Here is a 20,984-nt window from a genome sequence, read left to right as displayed (position 1 = left end):
AACACTGTGGTGCATGTGTCATTTCTTTTCTTTTTTTATAACATCTTTATTGGAGTACAATTGCTTTACAATGGTGTGTTAGTTTCTCCTTTATAACAAAGTGAATCATCTATGCATATACATATATCCCCTCTTGCGTCTCCCTCCCACCCCCCCATCCCACACCTCTAGGTGGTCACAAGCACCGAGCTGATCTCCCTGTACTATGCGGCTACTTCCCAATAGCTATCTATTTTACATTTGGTAGTGTGTATATGTCCATGCCACTCCCTCACTTCATCCCAGCTTACCCTTCCCCGCCCCCCCATGTCTTCAAGTACATTCTCTATGTCTGCATCTTTATTCCTGTCCTGCCCCTAGGTTCTAAAGAACCCATTTTTTTTTCTTTTTTAGATTGCATATATATGTGTTAGCATATGGTATTTGTTTTTCTCTTTCTGACTTACTTGACTCTGTATGACAGACTTTAGGTCCATCCACCTCACTACAAATAACTCAATTTTGTTTCTTTTTATGTCTGCATAATATTCCATTGTATATATGGGCCACATCTTATTTATCCATTCATCTGTCAATGGACACTTAGGTTACTTCCATGTCCTGGCTATTGTAAATAGAGCTGCAATGAATATTGTGGTACATGACCCTTGAATTATGGTTTTCTCACGATATATGCCCAGTAGTGGGATTGCTGGGTCATATGGTAATTCTATTTTTAGTTTTTTAAGGAACCTCCATACTGTTCTCAATAGTGGCTGTATCAATTTACATTCCCACCAACAGTGTAAGAGGGTTCCCTTTTCTCCACACCCTCTCCAGCATTTGTTGTTTGTAGATTTTCTGATGATGCCCATTCTACCTGGTGTGAGGTGATTACATCACTGTAGTCTTAATTAGTGATGTTGAGCAGCTTTTCATGTGCTTCTTGGCCATCTGTATGTCTTCTATGGAGAAATGTATATTTAGGTCTTCTGCCCATTTTTGGATTGGGTTGTTTGTTTTTTTAATATTGAGCTGCATGAGCTGTTTATATATTTTGGAGATTAATCCTCTGTCTGTTGATTCATTTGCAAATATTTCCTCCCATTCTGAGGGTTGTCGTTCATCTTGTATATAGTTTCCTTTGTTGTGCAAAAGCTTTTAAGTGTCATTAGGTCCCATTTGTTTATTTTTGTTTTTATTTCCATTACTATAGGAGGTGGATCAAAAAGGATCTTGCTCTGATTTATGTCATAGAGTGTTCTATGTTTTCCTCTATGAGTTTTATAGTGTCTGGCCTTACATTTAGGTCTGTAATCCATTTTCAGTTTATTTTTGTGTATGGTGTTAGGGGGTGTTCTAATTTCATTCTTTTACATATAGCTGTCCAGTTTTCCCAGTATCACTTATTGAAGAGACTGTCTTTTCTCCACTGTATATCCTTGCCTCCTTTGTCATAAATTACCTGACCATAGGTGCATGGATTTATCTCTAGGCTTTCTATCCTGTTCCATTGATCTACATTTCTGTTTTTGTGCCAGTGCCATATTGTCTTGATTACTGTAGCTTTGTAGTAGATTCTGATGTCAGGGAGTCTGATTGCTCCAGCTCTGCTTTTTTCCACAAGGTTGCTTTGGCTATTCGGGGTCTTTCTGTCTCCATAAAAATTTTAAGATTTTTTTGTTCTATTTCTGTAAAAAACGCCATTGGTAATTTGATAGGGATTGCAATGAATCTGTAGATTGCTTTGGGTCGTAGAGTCATTTTCACAATATTGATTCTTCCAATCCATGAACGTGATATATCTCTCCATCTATTTGTGTCATCTTTGACTTCTTTCACCAGTGTCTTATACTTTTCTGAGTACAGGTCTTTTACTTCTTTAGGTAGGTTTATTCCTAGGTATTTCATTCTTTTTGTTGCAATGGTGAATGGGATTGTTTCCTTAATTTCTATTTCTGATCTTTCATTGTTAGTGTCTGGGAATGCAAGAGATTTCTGTGCATTAATTTTGTATCCTGCAACTATACCAAATTCATTGATTAGCTCTAGTAGTTTTCCGGTGGAACTTTAGGATTATCTATGTATAGTATCATGTCATGTGCAAACAGTGACAGCTTTACTTCTTTTCCAATTTGTATTCCTCTTATTTCTTTTTCTTCTCTGATTGCCATGGCTAGGACTTCTAAAACTATGTTGAATAATAGTGGTAAGAGTGGGCAACCTTGTCTTGTTCCTCTTCCTGAGGAAATGATTTCAGTTTTTCACCATTGAAAATGATGTTTGCTGTGGGTTTATTGTATATGGCCTTTACTATGTTGAGGTAGGTTCCCTCTATGCCCACTTTCTGGAGAGTTTTTATCATAAGTGGGTGCTGAATTTTGTCAAAAGCTTTTTCTGCATCTATTGCGAGGATCATATGGTTTTTTATTCTTCAATTTGTTAATATGGTGTATCACATTGGTTGACTTGCATATATTGAAGAACCCTTGTATCCCTGGGATAAATCCCTCTGGATCATGGTGTATGTTCCTTTTAATGTGTTGTTGAATTCTGTTTGCTAGAATTTTGTTGAAGAATTTTGCAGCTATATTCATCAGTGATATTGGTCTGTAATTTTCTTTTTCTGTAGTAGCTTTGGTTTTGGTATCAGGGTGATGGTGGCCTCATAGAATGAGTTTGGGAGTGTTCCTTCCTCTACAATATTTTGGAAGAGTTTGAGGAGGATAGGTGCTAGCTCTTCTCTAAATGTTTGATAAAATTCACCTGTGAAGCCATCTGGTCCTCGACTTTTGTTTGCTGGAAGATTTTCAATCACAGTTTCAATTTCATTACTTGTGATTGGTCTGTTCATATTTTCTATTTCTTCCTGGTTCAGTCTTGGAAGGTCATACCTTTCTAAGAATTTGTCCATTTCTTCCAGCTTGTCCATTTTATTGGCATAGAGTTGCTTGTAGCAGTCTCTCAGGATGCTTTGTATTCCTGAGGTGTCCGCTGTAACTTCTCATTTTTCATTTCTAATTTTATTTATTTTAGTCCTCTCCCTTTTTTTCTTAATGAGTCTGGCTTTAAAGGTTTATCAATTTTGTTAATCTTCTCAAAGAACCAGCTTTTAGTTTTATTGATTTTGCTATCGTTTTGTTTCTATTTATTTCTGCTCTGATCTTTATGATTTCTTTCCTTCTACTAACGTTGGGTTTTATTTGTTCTTCTTTCTCTAGTTTCTTTAGGTGAAAGGTTAGATTGTTTATTTGAGATTCTTCTTAGTTCTTGAGGTGGGATTGTAGTGTTATAAACTTCCCTCTTAGAACTGCTTTTGCTGCATCCCATAAGTTTTGGATCGTCATGTTTTCATTGTTATTTGTCTCTAGGTATTTTTTGATTTCCGCTTTGATTCCTTCACTGACATCTTGGTTATTTAGTGACATATTATTTAGTCTCTATGTGTTTTGTTTCTTTACATTTTTTTCCCCTGTAATTTATTTCTAATCTCATAGCATTGTGGTGGGAAAAGATGCTTGATATGATTTCAATTTTCTTAAATTTACTGAGGCTTGCTTTGTGACCCAAGATGTGATCTATCCTGGAGAATGTTCCGTGTGCACTTGAGAAGAAAGTGTAATCATCTGTTTTCAAATGGAATGTCCTATAAACATCAATGAAATCTATCTACTCTACTGTGTCATTTAAAGTTTGTGTGTCCTTATTAATTTTCTGTCTGTATGATCTGGCCATTGGTGTAAGGGAGGTGTTAAAGTCTCCCACTATTACTGTGTTGCTGTCAGTGTCCTCTTTTATAGCTGTTAACATTTGCCTTATGTATTGAGATGCTCCTATGTTGGGTGCATATATATTTATAATCGCTATATCTTCTTCTTGGATTGATCCCTTGACCATTATGTAGTGTCCTTCCTTGTCTCTTGTGACATTCGTTATTTTAAAGTCTATTTTATCAGATATAAGTATCAATACTCCAGCTTTCTTTTGATTTCCATTTGCATGGAATATCTTTTTCTACCCCCTCACTTGCAGTCTGTATGTGTCCCTAGGTCTGAAGTGAGTCTCTTGTAGACAGCATATATATGGGTCTGTGTCTGTTGTTTGGAGCACTTAATCCATTCACATTTAAGGTAATTATCAACATGTATGTTCCTATGACCATTTTCTTAATTGTTTTGGGTTTGTTTTTGTAGGTCCTTTCCTTCTCTTGTGTTTCCCACTTAGAGAAGTTCCTTTAGCATTTGTTGTAGAGCTGGTTTGGTGGTGCTGAATTCTCTTAGCTTTAGCTTGTCTTTAAAGCTTTTGATTTCTCCATCGAATCTGAATGAGATCCTTGCCAGCAAGAGTAATCTTGATTGTAGCTTCTTCCTTTTTGTCACTTTAAGTATATCGTGCCACTCCCTTCTGGCCTGTAGAGTTTCTGCTGAGAAATCAGCAGTTAACCTTATGGGAGTTCCCTTGTATGTTATTTGTCATTTTTCCCTTATTGCTTTTAATAATTTTTCTTTATCTTTAATTTTTGTCAGTTAGATTTACTATGTGTCTTAGCATGTTTCTCCTTGGGTTTATCCAGCCTGGGACTCTCTGTGCTTCCTGGACTTGGGTAGCTATTTCCTTTCCATTGTTAGGGAAGTTTTCGACTATAATCTCTTCAAATATTTTCTCGGGTCTTTCTCTCTCTCTTCTCCTTCTGAGACCCCTATAAAGTGAATGTTGTTGCATTTAATGTTGTCACAGAGGTCTCTTAGGCTGTCTTCATTTCTTTTCATTCTTTTTTCTTTATTCTGTTCCTCAGCAGTGAATTCCACCATTCTGTCTTGCAGGTCACTTATCCATTCTTCTGCCTCAGTTATTCCGCTATTGATTCCCTGTAGTATATTTTTCATTTCAGTTATTGTATTGTTTATCTCTGTTTGTTTGCTCTTTAATTCTTCTAGGTGTTTGTTCTTTAATTCTTCTAGGTCTTTGTTAAACATTTCTTGCATCTTCTCAATCTTTGCCTCCATTGTTTTTTCCAAGGTCCTGGATCATCTTCACTATCATTATTCTGAATTCTTTTCCTGGAAGGCTGCTTATCTCCACTTCATTTAATTGTTTTCTGAGGTTTCATCTTGTTCTGTCATCTGGTACATAATCCTTTGCCTTTTCATTTTCTCTGTCTTTCTGTGAATGTGGTTTTCGCTCCACAGGCTGCAGGGTTGTAGTTTTTCTTGCTTCTGCTGTCTGCCCTCTGGTGGATGAGGCTATCTAAGAGGATTGTGCAAGCTTACTGATGGGAGGGACTGGTGCTGGGTAGAGCTGGTTGTTGCTCTGGCGGGCAGAGTTCAGTAAAACTTTAATCCACTTGTCTGCTGATGGGTGGGGCTTAGTTCCCTCCCTGTTGGTTGTTTGGCCTGAGGCAACGCAGCACTGGGCTACAGGCTCTTTGGTGGAGCTAATGCCGGGACTCCAGGAGGGCTCACTCCAAGAAGTACTTCCCAGAACTTCTGCTGCCAGTGTCCTTGTCCCCATGGTGAGCCACAGCCACTCCTTGTCTCAGCAGGGCACCCATCAACACTAGCAGGTAGGTCTGGTTCAGTCTCCTATGGGGTCACTGCTCCTTCCCCTGGGTCCCGATGCACACACTACTTTGTGTGTGCCCTCCAAGAGTGGAGTCTCTGTTTCCCCCAGTACTGTCAAAGTCCTGCAATCAAATCCTGCTAGCCTTCAAAGTCTGATTCTCTGGGAATTCCTCCTCCCATTGCCCAACCCCTGGGTTGGGAAGCCTGCCGTGAGGCTCAGAACCTTCACTCCAGTGGGTGGACTTCTGTGGTATAATTTTTCTCCCATCTGTGAGTCACATACCCAGAGGTTATGGGATTTTATTTTATTGCGATTGCACCCCTCCTACCCTCTCATTGCGGCTTTTCCTTTGTCTTTGGATGTGGGGTGTCTTCTTTGGTGAGTTCCAGTGTCTTCCTGTTCAATGACTGTTCAGCAGTTAGTTGTGATTCCAGTGGTCTCACAAGAGGGAGTGAGCACATGTCCTTCTACTCTGCCACGTTGAACCAATGTATCTCACACACAATTCCTGGTATAAATCTACATGACCCAAAAGTGCCTTGGTATGGTAACAGCATTTGAAAAGACACATTTATAGCTGATTAATTTAAAACAACAATAAACCATTCTTTGTCGATGGAGAGCTTCACGAAAAACAAAAGACAAATTTTAGGTCTCCAATAACTAACTCTCGATGCTCCTGAAGCAGTGGTTTCATTCTACATTTGAAATGGAAACTTCCTATGTTTCAAAAGAATAAGCAATATCAGCAATAATACCTTCACCTTTTACTGTGCTCTCTAATTCTATTTACAGCCTGCCCTTGGTTTCTGTAAACATTACTAAAAGGATAATTAAAGCTACATTTTACTTATTATGACCAGACATCGCCTAAAGCTCTAGATCTGAAATATGGAACCAGGTAATTCCATATGTTCAAAATTTCTTTTACTGCCATCTTCAACAAATAGAGTATCTCAGACAGTAAAGTGTTTTTCCAGCATCTGACACAAGCTGAAGAGTTTCCAATCAGACATAAACACTTTGGAAGCCAGCGGTAACAGACTGTATCCATCCGTTAAGTTGTAGCCTGCACAAACATTTCCTCTTAACCAAGTGCTGTTTGGGAGTTCTGTCAGGGGAAATATGTTATCATGTTTTGGGCACCAATGACTCCCTGATAAATAGTTTGGTTTTTTCTCAGCTGCATATAAAAGTTTTAGAACAATGTACTGTAAAAAAAAAAAAAAAAAAATGGTTTTAGGCAAGTTACTTAGAATAAAATTTAAAAGCAATATTTTACTTATATGCCAAAGTAAAATAGGGTATTGAAATACCATTCTCTATAATTAAAGACAAAATATCCTTTTTATCTGGGTACGATGATATATTAGGTGGATGAGGTAGTGACATGTGTTATATATTCATCCAACCTGTTTTGTTTTCCTCCTGGAAACACAGTAAGACTGTAATAGGGAAGAACAAATCTGACTCCATATTAGATCTGTTATTATTTTACTTTAACCTTTGTACTCTGTTGCCTGTGCTTAGTTATGCTGGCTCTGCACCTTCTGTAAGAGAATGTTGCCTATAGCCTGAAATATACAAGATAGCTTATTCTCAGGGCTCTGACCTTTAAGAGGCCATTCATATAAAGATAAAAAGTTGAAGAACAGAGAATAACATTTGTTTTATTAAAGGTTTATATGAACATCGTGACCTGACCTACGTGGACAGCTACAAGAACAAATGATTCCAACACCAAGAAGTTTTTCAACAACTAATCACGATCCTCCCTCACCTTGCCTTTAAAAGTTCTTTGCTGAAACCCTTCAAGGAGTTCAGGATTTTGTGGGCACGAGCCACCCCATCTCCTTGCATGGCCCTGCAATAAACCTTTCTCTGCTCCAGACTCAGACGTTTCAGTATTATTTGGCCTCACTGTGTGTCAGGCACACGAACTTGTGTTCAGTAACAAGGCTACATTTCCCAGCCTCCTTTGCAGTTAAATTTAACTACGGTCATGTGATTGAGTTCTGGCCAATGGAATGTGAACAGAGGTGACTGAGGCCACCTCATACCTGGCAATAAACTCACTTGCAGGAGCCTGAGATTACCTCTTATTTTGTGGCAACTTTGGCAGCCACATGTTGACCAGGAAGGACAAAGCCTGGGTTCCCAAATATCTAAATGACACCGGAACAGAGTTTCCCTCCCCTTTCCCTGACTCTGACCATAATCTTCTACGAAGTAATCAAGGAATTACCTTTTATTATATTAAATCACTAATATTTTAGGTGTTGTTTGTTACAATAGTTAGCATATTCTGACTAATGCAGACCTGAGTCATCTGGGTGACTGACACAATGTGTTTACATAAACCTAGTCTGAATGAAACTACATAAACCTAGTCTGAATGAAACAAAGCAGAGATTTCTTATTTCTTGAGAGAAATCATCCTGCTTAGGCAGCATCAGTTATGTTCTACCTTCAAAAAAGTAAAATGCTTTTTTCCTTCTGTTCTTATTCTAGTTATCCCTGTATTTCCTAAAAAAGGCAAAAAGAAAATGTAAAACTGAGGTAAACACACAAAAAAAACCAACATTAACCCATCTTTATATTTGGTTCAAATGTAATCATAGGATAAATGACTATATTAAATCCATATTTTTGAACCATCTTTTTCTGATTATAAAAGCAATATAGTTTATTATAGAAAATAGAAAAAAATCCACAAAAGCAGAAAAAATAAACATCACCCATTATTGCACCACCCATTGGTAACTACTATTCACAGGTTTGCATAAACCATTTTAGTCTTTTCCCTGTGTATGTGTGTGGGTGTACAAATACATACTTAATTTTACAAATTTGTAATCATACATTTTCAATAATGCCCTTTAAATATTTTTCAATATGTGTAGAACATTTTCAAAAGAATCTTTCTTCTACAACATCATTTTTAAAGCTGCATATAAATGCATTTTACAAAATCTCCTATTGATGAATATATTATTTCAGTTGTTAGCAGAACCAATGCTAAAGTGGATCAATCTGTAGAGAATCCTTTGCTACCTCTCTAATTACATCTTTTGGATAAATCCTCACATTGAAGTTGATTATTTTGAGAGTATGCTTTTTTATAAAAACTTTTGACACAAACTGTAAAATTATCCTCCAGAAAGGTTGTACCAATTTATGTTCCTACCAAGTTAGTAATATTCTTCACATTGATCTCTTGACAGATCTATTCTTAAATGCTATGCATACCCATTTGCTTGTATCTTTTAATAATTACATTTTCCCACCTGATTCTTGCTGGCATATAAAAAAGCCATTAATCTTTTTTTTTTTTTTTTCATTTACCTTCTCAGGAATGGCATGGACTTTGGGTTCCACATAGGGTATATCTTTAAGTTTAGATGATGGGAATAACTAAAAGTAAATCCTCATGGAATTATTACAGCCATTCACTAAGATAATATATAGAAAGCGTTCAGCACAATAACAAAGTACCTAATAAGCAATTAATAAAATTCAGAAAAATGATGCACTGAGAGAGCATCCTAACACATTTTCAGAAATCCACACATTTGGATCATTGTCACTGACATAGATTAAAGCTTGCTCACACTCATGATGGCAATGGGCTTGAGCAAACATGTATTCAGCACAAATTACCTGCCTAATTATTTCTGGCTGACATCTCATCTTTACAGCTGTTTTCCTCTATTTTGGATATATTAATCAGAAGTCTACTGAAATCCAAACACAACCAATAAAAGACCATGTGATCTATCTAAGCCTGGTTCTTTCCTCTCTATTTGACTATAGGTTAGGAAGATGAAACTACTAGATTTCTGACTCCTATAGTATTTATCACCTAGAATAGCTAACTGGTACAGTTGTTCAGGTTGTGTATTGCACAAGAGCACCAAATCTAAGGAGTTATGATTCACATCTAAGCCCTCTGTTTTTTATTATAACTTCATCACCTCCAGAGATGAGTGTTTATTTATTAAAAAATTTTCCCCCAAAATGGCAGTGACATTTATTTCTTCTGATGAACTTAATACTTAGAATAATTTTCTGACAACTAGAAATAAAATGTCTCAGGAAGAGTTACCTTCTTAAAACACACATAAAGTCATCATGTAGCAGTAGCCTTGTCCTCAGTTGCTTCTGTGGTTTGCAGAAGTGAATATCCAAAGCATTGGACAAAATTGCATGTAGTTGTGAATGAGGACACTTGTTCCAAAGAGAACAATGTTCAATTAAAACTTGTTTCTATCACCTGCGATATATATATATATATTATCTACCCTTCTGCTTCTCCAAGCAATTAATGAGGAGTTTTGGCCATATCTTTATTGCACAAAAATAACCTTCTTCGTCTCTCAATTCCATAAATGGTGCAAATGTATTTTATTCTATTTTCAGTTTTATCACCATCTCATTGTTTTCTCATGATTGAGTTGTTATATGTGGTTGATGGACTCTCATTCTATGCAATAGTACACAGTCCTCAAGACTTCATAAAAAAAACAGAAGTCTGTAAGCCGTTACCAACTAAAAATTCATTCAATGCTCATGTTTCCAAGAGATATTGGCACTGCAGTATATATTGTTATTTTTAAGGAAAAAATATAATTTTCTACAACTATATTCAGGAAATATGCTTTAGGTTTCATATTTGAGTGTGAGAGGAACAAAATTCTGAAAAAACAATATGAAATCAGTGCAGTACCTTATGGGTGCTTTTATTTTCCAAGCTTTTTTTTTTTTCAGCCACACCGTGTGGCCTGTGGGATCTTAGTTCCCCAACTAGAGATTGAACCCGGGCCACCACAGTGAAAGCGCCGAGTCCTAACCACTGTACCTCAAGGGAATTCCTGTATTTTCCAATCTTAATAAATAGAGAGACAGTCTCCTAGCAAAGTAACCAGAATAATGTGTAACTTATTCAAAAAACAAAGTGGAAAACCATAATTAAAACTGTAATCACATCTAAAATAGAGATGGTAAGAAGCTTTGCCCTGGGCTGCCTAAAGTACAGTCCATAGCCATCCAGTCACTGTTGACTTCGGTTTCAACTCAGAGGGTATTTTATTAGCATTTAGTAAAACTAAATGAAGTTTTTCTTTAATCATGCCTTTCGGTGAGGATCAGTGAAAAAACCACCAAGATTTTCAATTAAGCTGATTCCAAATAACTCAACTTCCATAAACACGTTAGTAGGTAGCTATATTTTTTTCTGTAGCTGCCTGTAAGATGTTGGTCAGAAAACTAAGAGTCCAGAAATTGGTCAAAATTATTTCAGATGGTCAGCTGTATGGTAATAAAGAATCCAAAGAAAAGAAAATTAGAGGGCCCTGCCCCGCACCAATTTTCTCAATTCATAAAAATGAGGACTTAGAACAACTCTAAGCGGAGTATAATCTGTAAAAATATTGAATCACTATGTTGTACACCTGAAGCTAATATAATATTATAAATCAACTATATTTCAATAAAAAATAGAAAAATAGTTCAGGTAGAAGCATTTTTTTTTTTTTTAATCTCAGGTTGAAAAGAAATGAGGAGTTAGAAATTCAAGCCATTTGTATCTGCCTGAAATTATGTGATATCCAAATGCCCTTTTGTTCTTTGACATAATATGCTTAAAGAAAGAGTCTGATTCTTCTCCTCTCAAAACAGAGGCTGGTTTCGCAGGATGACTAACTCACATACCTCATCTTGAAGATGTCTATAAATACCAACTGTTGAGGCATATTTCCTTACATCTATAGACATTAGTAGGGAACCTAGATTTTCTTGGTCTAGTTATATATATCCTTTTTTTCTGGGTTGAAGAATCAGGAATCTGAACACCAGTATCATTAAAAACTGAGCAAAGTCTTTCTGATTTCCATCCTGTAAACTCAAGATCAATGCATCCATGCTTTATTTATCCTTGGAGAGGATTAATTTAATTTTTATTTTCTCTCCCTGTGTTTGCTTTGGAGCTTTTCACATATGTCGCTGAAACTGACTAGAATTTGGCAGTGAGAGACTGTAATGAGATGTATATCCCTTCAGTCTCCCTCGGCCAACTTGGCAAGGCTGTCAGTGCAGGCAGGAGGACAGCTCCATCTCCCATGCAGGAGGTAGAAGATGGATGAGAAACAAAGTCACAGGACCATCTCTGACCAAAGCATTGAAGAGAGGTTGGCACACTTAATGTTCCAGGTGAATGGTGTTCTTCACACTATCATCTTTCTGGGGACGTGAAGCTAAAGAGAAAGGGAGGTTAGGGCAAGAGACTGGAAGAGGAATAAAAATTCAGGATTTGCTAATGTCCTTTTCTTTCCCCCCTATTAAAAAAAAATGGTTGGTCAGAGTGGTAGTTCAGAAACGAAATCCACATGGTGGTCTGAGATATACATGCTGAAACATGCTGTTAAAAACTTTGTTTCTCCCTTTGATGACAGATGACTTTTTTAATAAAGTTCTCCCCAAACTAGGTTGTTTCCATATCTTGGCCATTGTGAATGTTACAATGAACATGGGAATGTGTAGGGCGCGGTCAGCTAACTGCCACGCAGCAGGAAGCTGAAGCAAGCTGAGTCATCCTTCCTGTGGCCACTGCGCTTGCGCTAAGTATACTAATGAGGTTTTAAAGTAGCGACCTATCCGATGCTGGCTCACAAGTCGCACCATCGGCGAAAGCCAATCACAGAGCGACACATGTTCTTAATCCCTATATAAGCAGACTGCTATAGGATTGCGGGGTCTTCCATCTTTTCTTTAACCAAGCTGTGCTCCAATAAAGTGTGATACGAGAAGAATCTTGCGTGTGGCGACTCGTCATTCTGCTGGTCGGAGGCGGCTCGCCGCATTTGGTGCCGAAACCCGGGAACTTCGCGCCCTGCATGGAGGACCGATTCAGAACTCGACACACGGAGTGAACCGTCGGATCAAGATCCGATCTGGGTGCCATCAAGACTGACGAGAATTGTTGAAGAAAACTTCAGAGAAGATGCTGAGCTGGATGTTCCTGATGATTCTTCCCTTGCTTAGGGCAGAGAATATGACGTTCTGGGGAATTGGCCGGACCTGGCCAGTTCCCATGCCGGTTCACTCTCAGAGCAGAGTTCTTCCAATATTTTATTCCACTAGTTGTGAAATGAATACGGCCTGTACCCAGCCATTGAATTATGACTGGGCACCGTATAATGCCAGTGATTTTATTTTGAATCGAAGTCTTTGTATTAGTTGGAATTCCACAAAAGATTGTATCCTTTTGGCCAGGATAACCTTGACCACTTGGAACAATCCACTTAGAAATAATTTGGTTAAATAATGCTTCTGATAAAACAAGTGCCAACAGGACTGTTATCGCCCCCTATTGTGAGCCAGTCACATCAACACCCCCAGTCTTTACCCCTTGTCAGGGGGGAAATTATGCTAAGTATGAACTTAGTTCAGGCTTTCAATTTTCCCCTGATTTAAAGTCCTATATGGGAAGAAAGGAAAAAGGAAATGATACTAATGAGACAAAAGGAAATGATAGTACAAAGTGGTATTTTGAAGGATGGCCATTTTATTCTTGGTTATTAGTTAGTGAGGCAGGAGTAGGCATGGATATTTCTGCTTTGGCCACTTTACAGATGCCCTGAATAGGAGTGCAGAGATTGGAGAATTCCTAAAGGGAAACTGGTCTCAAGAAGCTGAACGGATGATATTTAAGCAAAAGATTCAGATTATGCAACTGAATGCTACCAAGCTGGAACCCGTTACCTTTGGAGATTTTACCTCTTGGCTCTCTTCTGCCTTTTCCTTCTTTAAAGAGTGGAGAGGGGTGGGGATCTTTGGGCTCTGATTATAATATGTCTCTGGTTGGTCTGTCGCATGCGCGTCAGGGCACATCGAGATAAGGTCCTACTCACTCAAGCACTTTTGGCTGTTAGTGAAGGTGATTCTCCCGCAGCCTGGGTCTCCGTCCTGAACAGTTCGAATTGATTGCCCTTGCACAGAGAGGCCCTGTTGCCATTGCACCTCTATAGGGAATCAAAACTTATTCTGAGTCAGCCTTTGCACCCTGCAGCCCTTGTTGGCATTGCACGCAGGAAGGTGTCTCAGACATGCCAACGGAAGACTGCCCTCGAACAGTGAGCACATCATGAGGTGAACACTTGTACGGGCTACATTCTGCTTGGTGATCCTAGTAAATAAAAAAGGGGGAGATGTAGGGCGCGGTCAGCTAACTGCCACGCAGCAGGAAGCTGAAGCAAGCTGAGTCATCCTTCCTGTGGCCACTGCGCTTGCGCTAAGTATACTAATGAGGTTTTAAAGTAGCGACCTATCCGATGCTGGCTCACAAGTCGCACCATCAGCGAAAGCCAATCACAGAGCGACACATGTTCTTAATCCCTATATAAGCAGACTGCTATAGGATTGCGGGGTCTTCCTTCCATCTTTTCTTTAACCAAGCTGTGCTCCAATAAAGTGTGATACGAGAAGAATCTTGCGTGTGGCGACTCGTCATTCTGCTGGTCGGAGGCGGCTCGCCGCAGGAATGTAAATATCTCCTCAAGATCCCGATTTCAATTCTTTTGGATAAATATTCGAAGTGGGATTGCTGGTATTTCATATGGCAATTCTATGTTAAAATTTTTGAGGGACTTCCATACTGTTTTCCATAGTGGCTGCAACATTTTACATTCTCACCAACAGTGGACAAGGGTTCTAATTTCTCCACATCTTCACCAATACTTTTCTTTTCTAAAATTCTAAAAGGTGCAAAGTGATATCTCATCATGGTTTTAATCTGCCTTTCCTAGATAGATAAAGAAAATGTGCTATACATATATATATATATATATATATATATACACACTATATATACACTGGAATATTATTTAGCCTTAAAAAAGAAGGAAACCCTGTCATATGTGTTAACATGGATGAACCTTAGGACATTATGCTAAATAAAATAAGCCAGCCACAAAAAGATAAATACTATATGATTACACTTAAATGAGGTATTTGTAAGAGTCAAACACATAGAAGCGGAGAGTAAAAGGATGGTTACCAAGAGGGGAGGGGAGGGGGAAATGGGGACTTTCTTTTCAAAGGGTATAAAGTTTCAGTTACGTGAGATGGTTAAGTGCTAAAGATCTGCTGTACACCACAGTACCTATAGTTAACAGTACTGTCTAGCACACTTAAAAGTTTGTTAAGAGGGTAGATCTCATGTTAAGTATTCTTACCAGAATGAAAAAGAAGTCTCCCCAAACTTAAAAAAGAATTCATTGAGAAACAGACTAGAATTAAAGCTCACATCTTTTAAAATATCTATTACACATTCAGTATCTCTCCTTTCCAGAAATTTCTTGAGGACAGTAATTATATTTCATAATCATTCATCTACCTCGAAAACAATCACATGGTACTGATGAGCTATAAATTTTACTTACTGCTCTGTTGATGATGATAGGGAAATGACGATGATCTAGCCAACATGAGAGAGGTATTTTATATTTTCATTTTCACCACAAGAACTTAATATGGGCATTAAAAAGTGCTGCTTTTAAAGTTAAGGACCATATTTAATGTGTGGCTTTGCAATAGAAGAATATAAAATGGCAGGTGTGGAGTGCTAGACCCGAGACTGCCCAGCTAGTGCACTTAATGACAAGCTGCTTCCACTGCAGTCAGGATTTATCATGTGGAACACTGGCTCGGAGGCCAGTTCGTGAGCCTTCTCCTAGTTGAAAAGCATTCATTTCATCTTCTGTTTCAAATGCTTAAACAAGCGTTGTCCTTGTCCAACCCCTCGTGAAGAGCAGTGCCCTGCAGTGTGGTGACCTATGGTTCTACTTCTGTAACTGGAGTTTAAGCAAGGAGTCTTCTCAACACGCAAATGAGCTCTTTCAGGGCAAACTGCTGAAGATGAAACATGTCACTGAGCAGGAGTGTTTTCATCTTCATAAGAAATACTTTCAGTCAAACTGTCTGAGACAGACGCTAAACACCAGAAAAATCATTGTTTCAAAAACCTTGAGTAAGATTTTACAAAAATACAGTAACAAAACCCTTTGCCATATTATTTTCAACACATAACCATATTTTGTGTTTCTCAAATTACAAAGTCTAGTGAAAACCCTGGCATCAATATCACGCTGCATTTTATGGATCAAAAAAATGGGGTCAAGAAAGGATTTAGTCCCATCAGATATGAGAGGAGAGAAGTGAGGGAGAAAAATATCTGTCTTCCCCCAGTTCGCCTGCAAACCAACTCATTACTTAAAGAACACCTGCAAAGCTGATTTAGTGTTACAGAAATTGAGAGCTGTGAAGTACCCCCAAGATTGTTTCGGTCTTATTTTAAGGATAGGCAACCTTGAGGCTCAATAAAGTTAGACTCCATATTCAAGATTAAGTAGAGAAATGAACGATCTCAGATCTCCTGACTTACTGCCCTCTACACAGTATCAGGTAAAAATACTGACACAGTTAAAAACATAACCTCAACGATCACAGCATAACACACAGACATTCAAGGGCTGTGAAAACAGCCATTGCACACTGATTTCCTACTCTGTGCAGGCCACTCTGGTAGGCAGGAGGAAAGCAAATATGAAGAAGAGTTAAGACTGTGACAAGGAAGGGGACCAAGGAAGTAAAGAATGACTAAGCCATGGAAAAAGAACCTGAGAACAGGACTCAAAACTCAAAAATGTTCAGTGAGTGAATACTCCATGCATCAAAGAAGCCCTGAAAATAGTCTGCTGGGTGCTGTTTGGGATTGTCAGAGAAGACTTCTCGGAGGTAGGGATGGATATTCTAGGAAGATGGGAAAATCATGTAGTCAGTCAGCAGGGCAGTATCTTGGGGAAAGGTTAAGTAGGTTGGTATGGCTAATATGTCTTGTCCAAAGGACGAGAATGGTAGAAGGTGAATTTCCTCAGCCAGGCAGTAGCCTTGTATGACACGCAAAGGAATTGCAGCTTTATCTTAGCTCACTGTTTCTCAAAGTGTGTGTCATGAGGTATGTCTGAGAAGTTGCTCTTGTAAAACAAAACAAAACAGAAAACTATCACACACCCCCGAGAAGTCACAGCTCCTACTATTGTATTTATAGTTTCATATATCCAGCCAAAAGAACCATTCTCAACTTTGATTTTGCCCAGTATTGAGACAAAGAACTATTTTTGAGTAATATTTACATGCTGAATACGGCTACATGGGACACATTTTGGGAAAGGCTGTTACATGTGATAAGTCAGTGAAGGGTTTTAAGAATCACTGGATAGAATGTGCAGCAAAGAACACGAGATGCGTTAAGACTTAAGAATGAGGCCTATGTGGACTCATTTAATTCCAGATGGGAAGGGCAGACCTAGGAAGCCAGAGCAATAGAACATATAGATAATCAATCATATGGAGTATACGATTTATGGAGAAAACGAACAGCCAGCTGGAAACAGTGACAATTTTTACAACGACCCTGTCTCAGTTAGTGTTCCCTCGTGTTCTTTGTCATATGATGCTGCTACCATTCTAGACCCCATTCTAGTGGCCAAGTTCTAGCACCTGAAAGGCATGAAAAATAATAAAGGAATAAATCAGCCGTACACTTCTTCTGTTTGAGGCCAAAAATTTTATCCCAAGGCAGGGAGTGAACATTCACATGATAAAATGAACGGTCATTCAAAGCAATCAAAACATATGCAGGATCCTTCCAATACTGTCCTTAGTAAGATGACAGACTGCTCAGAACCTATAGAATGAGAATTTTATGGACCTCACGTTAGTAGGTATTTAATCCAGCAAATCTATGAGCAAGAGTGGAAATGTAAGCCCACTGAGCAGCAGCAGAGTGTACCACAGGCCTAAGCAACTGGCCTATTTTCTCCAAACAGATCGCCTACACAAAACAAGACCTTACGTTTCAGCTCGGTAAGTAAATACGTTTTTTGGAGCACTTACGTGAGCTAACTGAAATGGTGAATGGAAGCAATTACATAAACTTCTCAGGCCTTTACAGGCCAACACTTTGATGCAAAATATCCAGAAAACTGAGATATGAGATCGCTTTCTTTGTTAAAGTTTCCCAGCTAATGAGTTAGACTCTACCTCCCTTTATTTATTTCAGGTGATGCCTAAATTCAGGAGGAAGTCTTGCATATATCAATATAACATTTTTTAACAATCAGTGGTTACAAATACGTATCATAAAAAATTCTGGTTCTTAAACTTCAACTGCATCAAAAATGCCTTCAATTAACACGTAAATAATATAAAACTTAACATTTTGAATATAAGGTATATTTTGACTCCACTGTCTTTTCAGGGAGTTAACCTCCCATTCCAGACACTGCAACTGATGCATTATTCATCTGATTGCTAGTTTACTGTGTTCCACAATAAATGCAGATAATCTATCTGACCCAGTCTGTTGCAGTTCAAGGGAAAGTCTGCTGATATCGGCTTCATTCACAGAGCAAAGACTGAAAACTGACATGGATGCAGTAATGTGAATTCAAGGGGTCCTTCTAGAGGTCAGTCCTGGAATCGTAATGATCTATCTGAAAGAAATGTGATACTGTCAGAGAAAATGAAAACCTTCCAGTTACCTAAGGAAACTTAACTCTTTCTGATGATATAGGGCAACACTAAAATCTCCCATACATGGCAAAACATCAGAATTACCTAATGTAATTATCAAGTGCATTTTTGTGGTCAAGAGAGATTGGGCTAAACTCTAACCTGAAAGTAGGGAAGGGGTAGTTCTTTTATAGCTCTGAGATCTAATAATCGCCCCTTCCTTTTCTTTTTCAGGTAAAACCAACAAACTCTTAAGGTAAACTCAGATTCCGAACTATGTGAGTTGTTGTGGATTGGAGTTCTTCCCTCAAGTGAAGGGTAGTTCATAGTGTGAGTTTCCTTTCCAAACAGAAACCTCAGACCCAGTCTGGTTGGACTTTATACATACAACACAACAATCTCTAAAGATCTTTTCACAAATGGATCATTATTTTAATGTTTTTCCTTCAAAACCTTGATTTCTTTGCAACAGACTTCTAAGAAGTCGACAGTTGGACCTGGTCCTTCTTAAAAACTTTACAAGAAACTTCATCATGTATCTATTTGTTTCATAATGTAACGGTTGATAGCCAATAACACAGCTACACTAACAAGAAGCTAAATAAAGCATTCTACGAGCTATGTACAAACATTCCGATAACCCCAACCTCATTTATGGTACCACTATTGATCCTGGAGTGATCCCAGGCATTGAAGTGGCTCACCGCCAGTGCTTACCCTAAAATATAAGGTTGCTTCTCACAATGCCACTTCAAAACTGAGGAAATGGTAGTTCAGAAAGACACCTGATAATCACACAGTTAGCAAGTAGTGGAGCTCTTTTTGACTAACCTGCAGGACTCTTTAAAGCCTATACTTAGCTTTCCCCCTCTGTAACATTATAGTGCAAATGCAATGAGACTGATTTCCCCAACGCACCAGACGTATATCCAAATGCATGTTCTTCCTTGCAAGGTAATTCGCTCAGGGAATTACATGCCTTTTCCAGTATGCTGCCATTGATTCACATAGTTTTTGGACTTCCTCCTTTTGGAATTTCATAGTTTAAAACATTTAGAACACAAATGGCAACAAACCTCTGTTCTTTAGAGATGTGTTTACTGATTACTACAAAATAAATGAGGAGCCAAGACACAAATAAAACGGATCATCAGGCTCGGGGTACAATTTGGGGTCAAAAGTGAAATGTGCCTAAAATACAAGATTCATTTCTTTCTGTGGCGCAGAGACTCTGAAGACAATTCCAAGGATACCCAAAATTGTGTGAGCAGCAGTAACATGTTGGAATCACTGCACATTCTTACCATGTGACCACTCCAAAGCACAAAACTCAACCTAAAGAATAATGTCTGCTTAAAAATTTGTTTCTATGTTTCATGATCAATGTTTACCATAGGTATAGTCACTAAGATTCATTCCAAAACATTATTCCTGTAACTAAATGATTAACAGACGAATATACTTCTAAAGTATTGTAAGTCCTGAATGAGAACGAGAGGATTACTTTCAGTCAGATTATTTAGCCTTTTTCTCTAACTTTAATGAATTTTAAAAGTCCAAGGAAACTCTGTTCAATATCCTATCCACATCTCTCTTAAATTGTATTTGGGTCACCTGGAAAATCTGGTAGAACATTCAAAGGAGCCTAAAAATAGCAATCAAATACATTTTCCAAGACAGAAAGAAAAAGGACAGGTGGACAACCGGCAAGAATTAAATTTAAGAAAACAAATTACAAAATCAGTTTTGAATTTACAATTTCAGATTTTAAAGGACCTCCTAGAACATTATTTCCAGCATAAAATCTCTCTATGAAAACAGAATTATTTTTAGAAACTGAATGAAAACACTGTTAATATATCTAATTTTAAACAGGAGGAAAAAGAAATGTAATACTGGCCAAAAGTGTTTCAACCACATAAAATAAATTCTAAGGATATTTCAAAGAGTTAAAGCTCTTTAAAATAATACCCCCTTTCAAGTAGTTTAAAGGCATTACTTCCTAATGTTCCTGGAAGAAATCCATTTAGAAACATTAAGATGTCTTGAAATATCCCTCTTTGCTGTATTTTTATATGGCCAAGAAATATATATAAAGATATAGGGACTAAATACTGTGGTTTTCTCCTTCCCTAAAAAGTAGGGAAAATAGAGGTCCCTGTCATAGACACAACCCAAAGTTTAGTCATGGCATGAATTCAGGTTGTTTTTTTCTAAATTCAAGATAATTTGTATAGCAACTAATATTATTAGTATTAGTAGCTCCCACCAACAGTGATAGTTTCAAACCTCCTATAAACGCTTATGACGAAAGTGACTTTTGTTAATAAGATACCTTGTCGACCCAAAGCACTCAAAAATGCTTTAAAAGGGTTCTATATTTCTCTCTGTGCGTATCACCATTACTAGAGCAGACCAAGCCTTAAATTTGGCACTAGAAATCAAAGTTGGATCTTCATAGTGTTCAATGAACCAAATCATCTAAATAATTTTTTGGTTCCAATTCAACATTAGGCTCTAAAGTGTACCACTGTTGACATAACTCTGGAACTCTTGGTCTTTGCTACACCTGTGGTTGCCACAGGTCACTGAACCTAAAAATGAATCATCCGGGAGCAGAGAAGAGTCAGTTTCATCTCAAACCCAAAGTCAGAGTTAGGAAACTTTTAATCATGAGTCCTAAAAATTAAAAAAAATTCATAAACCCAAGCTGATATTTATTTAAAAAAAAAAGAAAAAAAAACAATTTCTGATGTTACATGGTACTTCTAATACAGCAGAGGATGGACTGAAAAAATATGGGCAAAACTTTCAGAAAAAATCCTTACTGCGGAGTGTGGCATTATTGATTTAATTGGAATTGATTATATCGG

General features: G+C 37.9%; 1 protein-coding gene and 1 long non-coding RNA gene across 2 annotated transcripts in view; one reads left to right on the top strand and one right to left on the bottom strand.

Annotated features, from left to right (window-relative positions):
• FBXL7 (F-box and leucine rich repeat protein 7) overlaps window positions 1-20,984 on the bottom strand; it is a 419,772-nt gene that overhangs the window by 229,478 nt on the left and 169,310 nt on the right. The window lies entirely within an intron of this gene.
• On the top strand, window positions 5,378-7,362 carry LOC309821268. The gene is made up of 3 exons (XR_014296584.1): window positions 5,378-5,542; window positions 6,337-6,442; window positions 7,221-7,362. It is a non-coding gene; the product is annotated as an uncharacterized lncRNA (long non-coding RNA).

The sequence above is a fragment of the Grampus griseus genome (genome assembly GCF_964374135.1).
Source record: "Grampus griseus genome assembly, chromosome: 3".
Classification (NCBI taxonomy): domain Eukaryota; kingdom Metazoa; phylum Chordata; class Mammalia; order Artiodactyla; family Delphinidae; genus Grampus; species Grampus griseus.
The sequence above is the reverse complement of the archived record's forward strand: the minus strand, read 5'-3'. Positions and strand labels throughout refer to the sequence as shown.